The 16,287-nt window shown below is 46.1% G+C and overlaps 1 protein-coding gene across 1 annotated transcript in view; it reads right to left on the reverse strand.

Moving 5' to 3' along the window:
* The window catches only part of LOC146834534 (sterile alpha motif domain-containing protein 13-like), a 311,725-nt gene that overhangs the window by 120,850 nt on the left and 174,588 nt on the right, over positions 1-16,287 (reverse strand). The window lies entirely within an intron of this gene.

Raw genomic sequence — 16,287 nt, forward strand, 5'->3', positions numbered from 1 at the left:
ATTATAATCAGCAGATCCATCTGCGTAACAACAGAATGCATTATGTGGTGATGACAGACATGCAGATAGATCTCGGTTAAAATGAACGATCATTAAATGACATCAATGCAGCTTGCTATAAACCGTGGAATGACAGTGCAAGGAATAAAACACGTCATCCTTAATCGCAACCTGTCCCATACACGCGCGCCATCTTCAGAACGCGCCAAGATAAACCTATTGCCTAGAAGCGCCAGTGAAAGAGCCCCTAATTTTTATGCATTTCATAATGATGTTATTGCCTCCCCCTCCCCCTCGCCCGCTGCCCCACGTTGAGAATCCATTCATCACTACTGGCCTAAAAACATATGACACCCTCCAATCAGATTGGAAATAAAAATCAAAGCTTTTTGCTAGCCTGCAGTATAGGGGGAGTCGACAAGCCTTCGCTCTAATGCTCTGTTTGTGGGACAGAAAGCGCTCCAGCAAGGATGATATTTAGCATTCAGAACACGCTGGAAAATTGGAAACTTTCCAGAGCAGAAAAAGGCTGTGAGCATGTTTTCCTGCCCTCTGATGATTGCCGGGCAGGCTCCCATGGTGGCAGTCGCGGCTCGCAATACTCACGGGGGGGGGGGGGGGGGGAGGGGTGGGAGTGTTGCGTGGGGGTGGTGGCCGGGGGTTTTGCATAAAGTACAAAAAAAAACCCGTAAACTTACCTGACCGGGCGGGCTCCGCTGTCTGCTGCTGGGCCGGGGTCCGGTGCGTTGGCGCCTTCAACGTCTTCTGCCTCTAAGCCAATCCAGACACTACTCCAGCAGGCAGCAGCGCCAGGATTGGTATCCCTGCCCATTAGGAGACCGGGGGCTGCGCATGAAGCAACCCTCACTCTCCTAAGGGGAAGGCTAGTGCGCATGTTCGGGCTGTGTGTAAAAATGATCAGCCCAAAAACGAACATGCGCACTAGCGCGCTGTCACTCAACCCTGAGAGTGCTGCCGCAGCCCCACCCCCTTCAGCGTCCCTGTTCTACTTCTGATGCTAATTCCAATCAGGAGTCCTGATTGCTGCAATTAGCGTCAGAAATAGAACGATTTCTGTGGCATTAGTGGGGAAAAGTCTGAACGCCCCCAATGGACGCACCGCCGCTGGTGCTTCGCACTATTTGCGCAAAATTTGAAGGACTTAAAATATCTCTGAAATGTAACCGATAAGAATTTAAGATGTTGACATTAACATTTCATTAGGAATGTAATTGTATGTCACTGGCCATAGGGCACTTGTTTGCTCAAAGCTACAGGATAATACTAATCTAAATGTGAAACATATTTTGCCTAATGTTACTATTTTAAGCAAGTGCGAAGTTAAAAAAATGATTACAATACGTGCATATTGGAAAAAAATTGGTTGCCATGACAACATTCCTTGCTTTCACGCACTTAGCGTTTCCTCCTAGGTAAAGACTGCTTGACAGCCACTCAGTGCATCATTCTTGTCATAACTTTCCATCAGATTCAAAACAATTGCCTTTTTGATCAATTCCTTTTTTGAAAATTAAATTTTATAACATAAAATACAAAGCACGCATGAAAAAGTCAAAGGATAGGATAAACGTTTGACCATGCCAAATCTCTTTTAGGGATGCACGGTATGCAGTGTAGAGCTGCAAGGCTTTATTAAGTAGTTTTAATGGAAGTAATGCACATACTTGTATAACAGTATTCAAATATTTTTCCACTGAACTATATAAAGACCAGCAATTTTGGTTCTTTGAACACCAAACTGTGGGGCATATTTAAAAGCCCCTTGCGCCGCCGGTGCGTCACTTTTTTTGACGCACCAGCAGCCCAGTCTGGTGCTCTATATTTACAAGGCCACGTAAAGCCACCCTGCATGGCTTTTCATGGCCTTGTAAATAAGGCCCCATTTCATGCAGCACTATGGGTGAAAGGGGCATGCCATGGGTGTTGCTGTGGGTGTTCCCATGCAGCACCCATGAATTCTGCTGTATTTCCTGATTTATCATTTTGTAAACCTGGGAACATGTCAGAAACCTATGCTTCCCCAGGGGAGGCGAAGGAGGAGCAACGAGGAGAAATACTTATATCTCTTCATTTTTAGGTCTCGCCTGACCCAGCGCATGCGCTGATCTGGCAAGACTTTAAGCGAGGGCTTAAAAAAATGCTGCCGCCGGCTACAGCTTGCAGTGCATGTGCGCGGGCGCGCGCTTACGAGCAGAGGCGCCATATGGCTTTCCTTTCGCTCTCCCGCGCGCGCCTCGCTCTGCCTCTCTGTCTTGCTCGCCCCTCCCCAGAGCGCGTCTCGCGGCCGCGCGTCTTGCGTAATCGCGGCCAATGCTTTTTCCTTTTGAAAAGCATGTCGGCCTGAAGGTCTCAATGCACTATGCAGCTTATGTTCATTGCTCCCAGTTTTAAAGGTGCAGCATTATGGCCCTTGTGTTACCATTCGCACAGTTGCATCTTTTTCTGTGGCTTCTTCTCGCCTTCCTTTCAGACTTGCTACGGTGGGTGCTGCTCTAGCGTGCATTCAGATCATGCGCTTGGCGGGAGGCGACGGAGAGGCACAGGCAGTTGAGAGATAGATAGTTTTAAAGTTCGTCTGGAGCGGAGCCACCCTGATCCCACTGCTTGTGCCTCCAATCAGTATGGTGCGCGGTGCCGCAGCCTCTCAAAGTGCCGCTCGAGTCCTGATCGGAGTTGGACCGTGGCCACTGCAGTGCTGGAGAGAGACTTAACTGGTGCTGCAGCCTCTCTTAATGATGCTTCGTGACTCCAGACCGGAATGCTGCTGCCGGAGTCAAGTTTGGGGCCTGCAGCCTCTTATGAGCCATCCGGTTCGAGGTACCATGTCTCTGATAGACTGCGACTGACAGACTTGTTCAGGTAATGTAAATGCTAACTATATATTTAAATTTATACATGAAACAATTAGATCATTATTATTGCTCCGGGGTACAATATAGCAACGTGTCATTAGCAAAGATAAGGGAGAGCATTATTATTTGTAACGAAAAACAAATAATTCAAGAAAATCGTGTTGGAATGCAGTCTGCTCACCCCGAGTCTTGTGACTGAAGACACAATTTAGGGCGCAGCGCGCTCTTAAATGACGAGCGGAAAGGAATATTGCCTGGACAAGAGTGGATCTCGCTCTAATGAAGTGGAGGCAGGATATTCACAAACAAGCAATCTGTGTTGCATTTGCTCAGCCCTTCCTTGGTCCGGGAGACGGCGTAGTATGAAAACTGTCACCGTCCGCTCGAGTAACCTGGACACGAAGACACTGACTGAGCTTTGCATCCACTAGCGCCTTAACACTGAGGCTTGGAATGTGGCATGTGTTTTACAGGTAAACCGCCAATGTTAATGCCGGTCTGCACGGAACAACTGCAAAGGCATGGACCATATCGTGAACTCATGGCACAATGTAAAAACTGTAAACTCTTTTGCAGTGCGTGTAGGTGGAGATTAGAAAGAGTCGGCGTCATTGACTGGCCCCAGGAAGTTTTTTTTTTTTTAAATAAAAAATCCTGCCGGCCTGGCCCCCAGGAAGGCATCACTGCCTCCCGGCCCACCTGCAGGAATAAATCAAAAGAAAACAGCTGATCGAGTCTTGTCGACACGTGCTACCCTCAAGATGCCAATTTAACAAAATCCTGCCAACTCGGGCCCCATATGTGGTGAAAGAGAAGTATGCAGCAACCAGGTAAGCGCTGCCTGAGAGACAGTGTGAGACGTCATGGCCAGACAATGGAAGCATATTAATCTGTAGCATTTGTGCCAACATTTGATTGATAGCATACAACTTTGAATTCTAAATACCAGCATAATGCAATAATACCATGTCACACTCTAAATGGCAAATACGCTTATGCCTCGTCTGTATACAAAAGAAAGGCTAATTGAAGCATGACTGAATTATATCTAAATGCCGATAGGGACAACGAAGTACATGGTGAGTCTCTGCTACCACTTGCTGGAATGAGAGGCCCCCACCGCGCCTAGGGGAGGGGGGCGCTTAGTGGCATTTCGTGCGAGAGGCCACAGAGAGGCTGGGCCAGTGCACATCTGGTCAGGGCGAGTGGGAGGGGCCACTAGGAAACATTAGGAGGTAGGCACGTAGTGCGTCAATTAGGCGGCCCCTCCAGGGAAAATGGATAAGAATGCTGTTCACGAGGGAGAAGCCCTCTTTGTCCTCTTGCCTTGGGCGCCCAGCAGGTCGCGGCCAGAAGCAAAGACGGTGAGCTGCAGACACTGATAGACTCCAGCAAGCTCTCTTGCCCTCCTGTCCAAGGGCCAAATAAGCTATCTGTCTCAGTCTGGGACTGCAGGGAGGACTGACTGCTGGTAGCAAAGGTGAGTCCAGCAAGAGAGCACTCACTGATCTGTGCAGTGGGGGCGTTGTCTGTGAGTGTGTGGGAGCGGAGCTAAGATACTTTTACAACTTAATTTCTCAAGAGGGTTTAATTTCTGATATTTATGTCTTTCAGTGCATTTCATTACTTGGTTTTACTCATGAGAAAGTGTTCAAGTGTCACACGTTGGGCAGTTGAATGTCACTAATAAGTGCATTGAAACCATAAAAATGTCACGCATCAGTCTTATTTGCATGCAGTATGGCCTTTCACATCCTGTTTGGTACAGTCCGGTCTCACAGTGCCCTTCCATTTACAGTGCTTTGTTGTGGTTTTAAGATCTTCTTAGTGTTTCTCGTTGCTCAAATGGGTGTAATTTCTGATATTTATACATTTCTCTCGTCTTCATTGCTTGATTTTGCTTGCGAGAAGGTGTCACTCAGTCGTCGAATGTCACTCTTACACTGAAATTATGAAAATGTCACACATAAGCAGTCTGAAACCTTGGCAGCTATGCAGATGTAATGTTCTTAGCAAAGTTAAGAAATAGAATGAGGCGCAGGCTTTGAAGGGAAGGCGCGATAAAAGAGCAGCAGGCTGTTCCCATCCGGTCTCTTCGAACATCCCCTATAAGACGGATTTCCAGTCTTATGGGGATTAAACTCGGGGCACATCTGTCGGATCATTATGCACGAGGGATCTCCTGTTTCCTTCTCATGCTTCACCTATGCGCCATCGTTCAAAGATCATTTTAATAAAACGCCAAAAGCAATACTGTGTTGTGAAGGGTTAAGAAGTGAAGGTTTAAGAAAAGAAACTATAAAACAAAGCAGGTATAAGAGAGCATTAGTGTTTGTGAAGAGCACTTTTACAGCTAGCAAGGCTCTTTAGTGCTATAAGACATTTCAATATTTCAACATTTCTAAACTGCTATAAGAATCTACACTAGAAAAAGCTAACAATTTAAAGTTACCTTTTAATTGCAATATTGTAATAACAATAAAAAAAACTTCAATAAAAATGCGTCTGGCATGAGATGAAAAGACGCCTTAGGAAGTTGGTGTAAAGTAATAGCCGTCTCCATTTCTGACTATCTTCTGCATATAAACTATCCTAATTAAGACTTTTACATCTGTCTATCCTTGTACCTTAGGAACATTTTTTACCTGGCTTAAATAACTAAGCAATAAGCATTGGCATAGCCAATAGGTCTCGCCTTTGGGACCTTATAAGTGTTTAGCCATGCAACAGTTAATGTTGTTGCCCCAAGGAAATTGTGCTGCATAACTAAATACTTATAAGGTCCCAAAAGCGAGACCTATTGGCTATGCCAGTGCTTGTTTTTCTCTTTCTAGGAGTGCTGCATCCTGCAGCACACATAGAAAGAGGAAAACACTTCACATGATTGTTTTTGTGCAGGAAGGTGCGCCTTCCTGCACAAAACAATCTCCCCAAAAACACAAACACCCTTGCACTGTGGTGCAAGGGTGCCTGTGCTGGTATACGGCAGTCACCTGTGCGCCAGCGCAGGTGAAAGCACAGGAATGCGGCTTATTATTGTAAATATGATGCATCTCTGTGCTTTGAAAGTGACGCAGCGCAGCACAGCCAAATGGCTTACGGTGCCACGCTGTGTCACGTTCTAGTAAATAAGGCCCATGGAGTATACACATCACATATGATATTATGCTCCACAATTCATGGACTCTTGGTGCCAAGTGACTAACACAGAGAAGGTATAATACCCAAAACTAGTGTGCTCGTGGCAGGAGGAACTACTTGGAGCATGCCTTCTCTCAAGATAATGGGTGAGATTATATTCACACAGTGTCCGGTCATGCACTCTAAGTGTAAATCGTGCTTAGATTCTTTTGGAGCACGGTTGTACATTAGATTGAGGTCCTACATCACCACCAAAGCTAGAAAATAAGTGATAGTGAAACACTGGGACCAGAGTAAAATATAAGAGTGCTCTGTGACATAAATGTGAAGGGTAAAGTCTAAATATGATAATACCTGGAACAACTATGCACCGCTGCAGTATTATGCATCTCTTGTACACTTGTGCACATATGTGAATACATAAAAAGCCCCTTTATGCCAGGATAGAAAACACTTCTACAGTGCATTACCTCAGCTGTAAGAATGAGTAGATAGAGGGGGTTGCATCTACATTAACCGGATTAGGACAATTGCTTGCTGGTATCCTCTTGCAGGGAGGACCCGGCTTAGCAGTTTGAACTAGACTGGTTTAAAAAAAGGTTGGAACCTTCCTGTCATGGCATAGGCAAGCTAATAATGACTCATGTGGAGGCACTTGGTATGGGCCAAACAATAAACCATCTCAAAGGCTCATAGTATTCAATGGTTAAGATATGCAAAAGAGCAATTTGTACTGTTAGGAAGGCCTGGCTTATTTTATAGCCCACAAACCTCCACCTCTATCTCTAGAACGCAAGTGAAGACAGATTTTCTGACTGCCCGTAGACAGCAAAGAGAAAGTAGGGAGGTGGGGAAGAAAAGAGTGTCTGCCTACATGCCATTAGTAACCACAGACTCAATTGAACCTTACTTACACTTCCCTCTTCAGCAACAACAGAGATTTTATCTGATAAGGTTCAGATTCAACATAGTCCATTTTCTGGTTTCCTATCCCAGCAAAGCTTTTCATGAATCTGACCACTTCCTTGTCCTTGTGACTCCAGCTCTGTCCAGCCTACACTTCATTTCTTTCTTTTTAGGTCTCGCCTACCAGCATCTATGAGCTGCTCTAGGAGATGACCTTTAGAAATCGGTCAGCTCTTTTCAAGCACTCCTTTTTTTGTGCTGGCATCCACCTTGCAGGAGCGAGCAGCGGCGCGCAGGGGCCATCTGTTTCTAATTAGCGTGGCTGCGCCGCCGCGCTTGTTTACACATGCTGGCTTATTTTATACATTACAAACTGGACGTACATGCTGTTTCTAATTAGCGGGCCGCGCGGCCGCACTTGTTTACACGTGCTGGCTTATTTTATACATTACATACTGGACATACATGCTGTTTACATTTATCATTAAAGGGCTGCATATCTGGGAAGTGGTTTTATTGTGTGTGAGGGATTGCGCGATGACCGTCCGAGACTGACGTCACGGAAGCACTCGGGTCCTGACCTCCCATACTCCGTCCCTCACTCCGCTCCTCTGACAGAGAAGAGGAACGTACAGGAACTACAACATCCATGCTCCTCTCTGGTTTCTTCACAGACGGGAACCAAAGACCCGGAAGAGGGCGGGGTTAAACCCGGAAGTACTGTGCCAGCGCCAATGAAAGCCGGAGGAGAAGAAACGTCGTCGTCGAGGACCAAACGCGAGAAAGAGGAAGGAACCCGGAACGAACCACACGAGGAAGACGAAGACGGAGAAGGCGCTGAGGAGAGAGCGAACCCCGAGGACCACAAGCAGACGAAAGACCGAGACGACGCGGACGCCGAGGACCGCTGGTACGAGGAATGGTGGTGCCCACCGGAGGACGCTGAGGAGCGGCCGTAACTCTGGAGAGTTACGGCGGGGGTCGGTGAGTAAAACCGTCTCCGGGGTGTGAGCTGGGGGGGGATTGAGGGAGGCAACGGAGGGACTGGGTCGAGACCTGGGAGGCCCGAGTTACCGTGTAATTGTCGCGACCAAGTAAAACTCTGTCTTGATAAATGTCTGACCTCACTACCTTTCATAGTCGAAGCAACCTATCCTGCTAAACTCGTTACTCCCAATACTTAGCCGGACTACGTTCAAGCTGCATTATTTCCCTTCACGTCCATACTTCCCTTCACCTCCCTATTTCCCTCACGATCCCTCCTACCGATCCTGAAGAACACTTGCTGGTGCGGTGACGGTGTTAAAACAAACGTATCGCAATATACCAACCTGACAACCCCTTTCTTTTCCCTCCTATGAGCCTCCGGGAAGACGGCCACGCCATCGCCAAAGAAGTCCCCGATACCTCCACCTTGAACCCTACGGAGGCTCCGAAGCGGGAAGACAATCTCACAGGAGGGAAACCAGAAGAACCAACGTCATCAGGATCTCTATTGTCACAGAAAATCAATAAAAAGCCTTCCTTAGGCAAATATATACAGCCTCCTCGCCTGTTCATTAAGCCTGCCCTCCCACAAGTGGTGTCAGAAGTGGGATCCCAAGGCGTCATGGAGGCTGCACTAGCGAAAATGGCTGAAAATCAAGAGCATCTGGGCAAAGTGATGGAACGCTTTCTGACAGTGGTAGAGGAAGACCGAGGCAAGTTGCAACAAGTGCTTAGTGGACAGAGCGATACCCACGGGGCCGCCATGGAGAAACTTACTGAAGCTCTCGGACATCAGAGAGGTCCCACCACGCTCCCATCCGTAGTATTACAACGATATGTACCAGGTGAAGATCCGGATTTCTTCTTTACGAACTTCGAACGGATGGCCACAGCTGCTTCTTGGCCGGCCGATAAATGGGGCCAATACCTAGGACCTCTCCTCTCAGGAGACTTACAAGCCGCGTATCAGGCTGCCACCATTCAGGGGGTGGTTCCGTACGCAGACATAAAACGCTGCATCATGGAGCGACTGGGGGTAGATGACGAAACGTATCGAAAGCGCTTAAGACAAATGAAGGAAGGCGTCCAAGAAACACCCCGAGCTCTCTACTTTAGGGTGAAGGATATGGCAGATCGATGGCTGAAACCCGCTACCACAGATAAGGATGGAATCATGGAAAAAATATATTTAGAGCAGTATTTGTCCTCTCTACACATTGTGATAGCAGTGATCCTTATGCAATAGGTTTAAAAGGAAAGAATGATTGAGGGGAATAACACTAACTGCAGCTGGCTCTTCTGGAATTAGGGCACCGAGATATCTCATATATTTGCCTGTTCCCTGCTGACATAAGTAAAGAGGAGCCAACTGTATGCAAATGCATGGGATGCTACTCACATTGTGCCAGCTGCTTGCTTTCATTAAATTTTTTATGTTATACCGATGCTCATTAAGATAAAAGCAACTGTTGTGTCCTCCGGCCGCAGAACGTACGAATAAGGTGACACGTCTGCCTAATTTTGTTATTTTTAAGCAGACCCACAGCTATCCATTTATGATCGAGTTTCAGCCTGTCATGCTCTTTTTTGGCCAATTCACTGACTGCATGGGCCATTGATCCAATTTCTAACCGTGTGTACATCTAATATTTACGGGATAGTGACGTGCTTTCACTGTTGTTATAGTTGCCCCCCCTCCAAGTGCTGTGATGTTGCCCCCCTCCAAGTGCTGTGATGTTGCCCCCCTCCAAGTGGTTTTTGAGCGGACGCCGGGGATCGAACCCGATTCATCAGCTCCCAAGTCGGGAGCGCAGGCCGGCAGACCCGAGGAGCGCTGGTGCAATGGGAGAAGTCTTGCTTTGATCTAAAATAAACTTTTTTCATGGATGGTCCATGACACCAACGCAACATTTCCATGCCAAATGTTTATAATAGACTCTTCCTCATCGCCCACGTTAAATTAATTAAAGGGGAAAAACGGTATTTGAAACAATCTGCTTAAGGTCAGGGATATCTTAAGGATTTTTGGGGGGGCCCTGGGCAAAACGTGTTCTGGGGCCAATCACATCTATCCCTTTTTCTCCACCTGGGTTTCCTACCTCACCAATGATTGCCGTCGCCTATGCAGGCCTGCACATAACTCTATTCAGGTAATAGTTAACCCTGAAGGAAAACGCTGTGGCACTACTATGCAAGCAACACCTGATGGACAGGGAACTGGATTGCTTGAAGTGGTAGGTTCGCCCGAACAGGAGCGTCACCCAGGTGCCTCATACTGCCTTCTCCTGTTGTATACGCAACGGGACTCAGCGTTACATTGCCCTTAGGTCAGCCCACTTGGATATCCAAGGCGTCCGTATATTACCCGTGCCAACTCTTAGTGCTTCCTGACCGAATCCTCTTCAAGGCAGCTTTTGCTGACATATCCTACTGCCTACTCCTTAGTCACATGGGCTCTAATTCCAGCTTGCCTGTACTGGTTCAATCCAGTGTCTGTCTATCCAATCGTTCTTGCTTTCACCCCACGGCCCAGCTGTTACTTCCGCTCTCCCAGCTAGACCCCCGCCCTAGTTACTAAAGCTTGTGCTCGTAACCACGCCGGCCCGGCACACTGAGTTACAAGGTCGCTTTAGTAGTTAAACGATTCCCTAGCTCATTTGGTTCAATTAGCCCTGTGTGAACTTTGACTCTGTAACAGTTCACTGCTTTGAAGTAACAATTCTATGTCACGGTAAGTCGCCCCAAAGGTATTGAAGCGCTATTTACTCAACACCACAACACGTTGGACTTATTTTTTGGGTGGGCAGAGGGCCAAAAAGGGGGGGGGGTGGGGGGGGGGGGGAAACAGATCTCAAACCTGTGGTCTTCGAGCTCAACACCCGATATCAACCATGAGCGATTAACTTCCTGAGCTATCTGGCTGGTACGTCGAGTAATGACGGCTTAAACAAGCATTGGCATAGTCAATAGGTCTCGCTTTTGGGGCTTTCTAAGCATTTAGTTATGCAGCACAAAATCCATGGTGCAACAACATCAAGTTGTGCATGGCTAAACACTTATAAGGTCCCAAAGGCGAGACCTATTGGCTATGCCAATGCTTGTTCTTTTTGCTTTGTAATTTATATGTCATACCCAGGCAAACATATCTGCTTCCTCTCCTGAGGTCACTAAACATCAAAAGATGTAGGCCTGCCCTGCTCCGGCTTCAGCTATTGCAGACAGAATATATCTGTCTTATGGTTTATAACTTCATCTCTGCTTATTATCATTTGATTTTGTCCTGATGTACAGCAGCTTTGCGGGGTAGGGCTGCTCTCACGACAGGAGCAGGAGGAGTGGCGAGCACACTGTAAGTGTGCATGAATGTTTGGCCGGCAGACTTGGGCCGGCCAAACATTCATGCACATTTTGCATGTTCTCCACGAAGCCTGTATAACATCCTGAGTGGAGAACATGCCCAGGCTCCCAGTCAGCGTCTGAGTGCGGAACCATGGCGCTCAGAACAATCACAACGGCACATTGTAGCATTGTGATTGGCTGACTGTGAGCCTGGGTGTGCTTTCTGTTCCGGCCGGAGCAAGGGACTACTGAGGGGAGATGCACCGAGGGAGGAGCGAGAAAGTAAGGTATTTTCTTTTTCTTTCTTTTACACTCGCTTCCCCTCAATCCGATCTGTGCCGACCGCCACTGTTTTTAACCAAATAAAGCTGGTTTTGATGATGATGGAATACATTGATATCTAGAGGATTTCCCAACAATTAACATGTGCTACCACAAGCATACTTATCACTTCCATGTTTTCTGTCTCTCTAGCCGAAGTTAAAACATTGTCATCCCCTGAAGTGATGTGGGCCAACAGTTGAACTGTATTGAATAAAGAGTTAAACTCAGCGTAGTGCAAATGAGCAACACACCCCCAAAAGTGAATGTGTCATAAATGGGCAGGCATTTTTAGTATTACACAGAGCAGCATATGTCGCATTCTGCACTGCAACCAATGTGCGCCAGCTGCAAAGAATCAGTTTGGGACACTTGTACATTTCGTAACCAAACTGATGTTACCAAAACTGAGTCAAATAATGTGGGCAGGAGCGTGGTCTGACCCAACCGTGGCAAACTTGATTCTATGCAGTCTTGTGAAGATCTCTTCACTTTTCTCCCATGGTGGTTGCTCGCCTGTCCCCTCTAGTTTGTCCTTTATCTCCATTAGGAAGTATTCCCTTTTGCAAGCCTGGGGCAAGGTATCTATGTGCACTATCTGGGTCCATCCAGGGGTGTGGATGGGTCACGGGGACTTATAAACCTGCATAAACCACAGCCAATGCTCTTTGTCTCCGCTTCTTGTTGCTCACCAGTGCTAACAGGGAATTTTGAGAAAGGGTTCAGATTTTCCCAAGTTCAGAAATGTTCAAAGTTCCATCCAGTTTCTTGCTTGTAGCAGCCTTTTCCAAATGAGTAGGCACTTATTCCACACACAATCCACAATCCTAAATTGGAAACCTTGGCAGATAGTCAAATAAGGGAAAACACTAGGGGTTTGAACCTCCATGTCATGATAATGCACAGTGTCAGGCAGCACAAGCTAACTTGTACTGCTTCAGTATCCAATGTTGCCAATGTGGCTTCGTCCTATAGTACAACATTTAAACATTGTGGTGATCGTGTGTTAAACATATTATTGTAGTCAACAAATAGTGCGTGCATGATAACTTGAAAGGCTTTAAATTATAGTTTCCCATAGTTGCTAGTGATAGTATTTATGGTTGAACACAAAACAAACTTTGTATAATCTGCAATTCTCAGCATAAAACTGAATGCTGAGATTTATGGAGACTTTCTTGAAAAGAACACATGGTTGCCTTACATACTAAAAAACAAACATACAGACACCTTGATACAAGTCGACTGAATGTGAACATAACAAAAAACAACTTTCACTCAAAATCAGTTTGAAAAAATTAGATTTGAAACAAACTGAAACTATAGTAGCTGAAAAATGAGCAAATTTGCCAACTGACTTTTACAGGTCGAGGAATTTATTAACATGTGTAGACCCAACCAGGTCAGCACTCCAAATAATGTTTTAGGCGTAAAATATGTACTTTAGAATCATGTTTTTAATTTGCCAAAATGATTACATTAAACAAGGAGACTACGTTAATCAAATAACCTGCCTACCGCAGGCGCTCTGTGTTTGGCCCCATGCTCTCACGTTCAAATACATTTTAGTCCAATCAACATTCTATGTATCTGAGCTTGAGAAAATGAGTACCCCTGTGTTGGGTAACAAACAATAGTGGAAAAAGCTCCAAGTGATTCCTCGGGGTTGGTGCACACTCTAGTCATACACCCGTTATGTGATTTTAGGTTTACTTAATTTTCATCCTTTGATACAGCAACACTTAGGCAAAGTCGGTCAGATACTTCGGAGAATAAAGGATGTCTGCTGCAACTCAGTCAATCTTTGCATTGCATGACTGATATACATCTCATTCTCCAAAGCCCAGACTAAATTTCAGAGGTTATACTGTCACATGAATGGCAGTGCCCCATTTCATTAATCTTTCTTTGGCATGTCAATGAATCTGACTGCGCTTTACAAGCCTTTTAGCAGAAAATCTGTCATGTGACTACCTTACCCACCACTATAGACCTTTTACAGGAAATTCTTTCCACAACTATTCCTCAGTCCTACCAGCAGTAATGCAGACTTGTAAGAGACTCAGTTCTAAGTTTACTCACCTTTCCTGATCCTGACAAATAAGTTACTTACCTTTGGTACCCCTCTTGCTGGAGTGCACTCTATCTAACCGCAGATTTCTCACCTTTAGAATATCCCCAGACACCAGACTGGATCCAGAAAGCCCTTGTGTGATGGCAGGTGGCTCCATGCAGCCTTGCAGTGAATCTGATCTGTGACGGAGAGGACCTGCACATAAGCAGCTCCCTTACATGCTGACAACAATTTCTATCTTGAATTTGTCCATGCTCTTGAATCTGGAACTCAAAACCATTCAGAGGTACAAGTGTGCCGATCTCCAAGACAGGGCCTTTTTAGATGGAAAAGAGACCATTCCACAGAACAAGGTGGCAGGAGTGCAGTGATGAATTTATGGTTAGATAGAGTATTTACCAGAAAGCGTATTACCAAAGATAAGTAACTTGTTCTTATCTAAGCACCGTGACACAAGCCCTTATCACCAGCCGACTGGACAATGCCAATTCCCTCTACGTGGAAATCACGGCACATCTTCTACAGAGACCATATAGAATGCCGCAGCCAGACTCCTCCTTGGCTTTCCCCGACAAACCCACATCACACCTCACTTCAGGAAACTCCACTAGCTCCTTGTACACAACGAGATGGCAATTTAAGCAGCTGACCCACACACATGAGGCTCTACACAACCAAGAACACGCCTATATTAATCACCAGCTGAATTCTACCAACCATTGAAAAGACTACTCTCCGCCTCCCTTTCACTTGCCCATACTCCCCACATCTACTGAAGCAGAAGTGGAGGACGCTCTTTCTCCCACATCTCAGAAAAGACCTGAAACAGCCTCCTCACGCACTTCCGGACCATCACCTCACTTCCAGAATTCCAAATGGCCCTCAAGACCTGGCTGTTCGAATAAGTCTCCGGGGCCTGCATGCGCCTGGATACCCTATCGGGTGATTAGCCTCGCCTTATAAATCCTGATTGATTGATTGTTGTTTCTTATGATTAATACTTCTAACTCCCGATTCCTTACCTTAAGAAGAGATACTGAAGCAATACTTCACAAGGCCGTGGGTCTGTGGAATGAACTCAGGCCAAAAAATCCTGCAGGACCAAAAGGGCAAAATGCCCTTCCCACCAGATCTGGCTATAAAGGCAGTAGTGCTTTATGAACGTTTCGTAGCCTGACAGAAGAAAAGGCACTCTGTGTGCCAAAGCAGTGTAGCAGTCTTGGCTCTGGTGTCCTCATTCTTTGCCCTGGTGTCCTAGATGCTAATTCTTGGAATATGTACAGCAAGTCTCAATACAGAGGCCTATCCCATTGACAAAGTTATTTTCTGCACCGACTTGTTATTTGCACCAGAGAACTCCACAAAAAGCTGATTGTCAAACTCATGGTCTCTGGTGTTATAGATGTAAAAACCCAAGGCTCTCTTGGAGTCCAGAACTCGAGGAAGGATTCAGAGTAAAGAATGTTGGGAGAGTGATGGATTTCCCAAAATAGAAAGGATTCATGACTTTTGGCACAAAGGCCACTCAGGTCCTCAACACCAGTTAATCAGGAAAAAAGGTGATATAAGGCAAATGAACAGAGGGCTTGGAGCTCACTCACACGACAAGCTGATGTAATCATGACAAATGACTTTAGAGTCAGAAGATGTAGCAAGAAGCTGCAAGTTGACTCAAAGGAGTACACATGAGGAAAGTCAGGACCAAATTGCGATGCCACAGTGGAATGCCAAACGGTTTTGGAGGAAACACATGAGCTAAACCTTTTATAAGCCTCATCACAACAGGAGATTTAGACAAGGACAACTTGTCCAGCAGATGCAAAAACCCAAAAGGGCGAATAAATAACATCTAATGGCATCCACAGTAATTTCTTGCAGAGTCAGAGACAAAACAAACAATAAAACATTAAACAGTTTAGCCTGCAACAGGTCTGATTGTGGGCTGCACACCAGGCCCTAAAACGTGTCCAGGCGCCCAGAATAAATTGACTTTGTAGTAGGATGCTGCACAGCAAGGATAACACCATAACCTCAGGAGGTAGATCAAATCCAGTTGACTGCCACCGATGAATCTCAATGAATGGAGATGTAGATTACAAAAGCCCAGGTGTAGGATCCTGCCCTGCTGCTGCAGCAAAATATCTTCCTGGAAGTGGTAGCCTGATCATAGGACAGATGACATGCCCAGAAGGTCCAGGTATCACACTCTCCTGGCCCAATCCATGACATTTGTTCCTGATCTTCTTCAGAACTTTGGTAGGAGAGGCAGAGGCGGAAAGGCATACAGGCGTCCTGTGCTCCACTCTAGTAAGACTGCGACTTGCAGAGGAAAACTTCTTTTTAGAAACTCCAGTGCTCGAACATTTTGAAAATGCGTGTTCCCGGATGGTGGTGTAAAGATCTAGCCAGGGTTCTATCCCTTTTAGAAGACGCCCTGTGTGTAACTGTCATTATGATCTGCCAGCTGTTGTTAGCTGATGTCCTCCATCCTGGTGTTTAAAGATCCTGCATGGGGTTTTCACTCCAGCGGACCCCAAAGATATACACTTGTTTCCTAATGCTATCCTCATTGTTGCAGTGCTACTTAGCGGTGGTGTTGTCTGTGAGAAACTGAACCAGCTTTCTCTTGATGGATGTTAGAAAGGC

Source organism: Triturus cristatus, chromosome 4_2 (assembly GCF_964204655.1).
Source record: "Triturus cristatus chromosome 4_2, aTriCri1.1, whole genome shotgun sequence".
Lineage (NCBI taxonomy): Eukaryota > Metazoa > Chordata > Amphibia > Caudata > Salamandridae > Triturus > Triturus cristatus.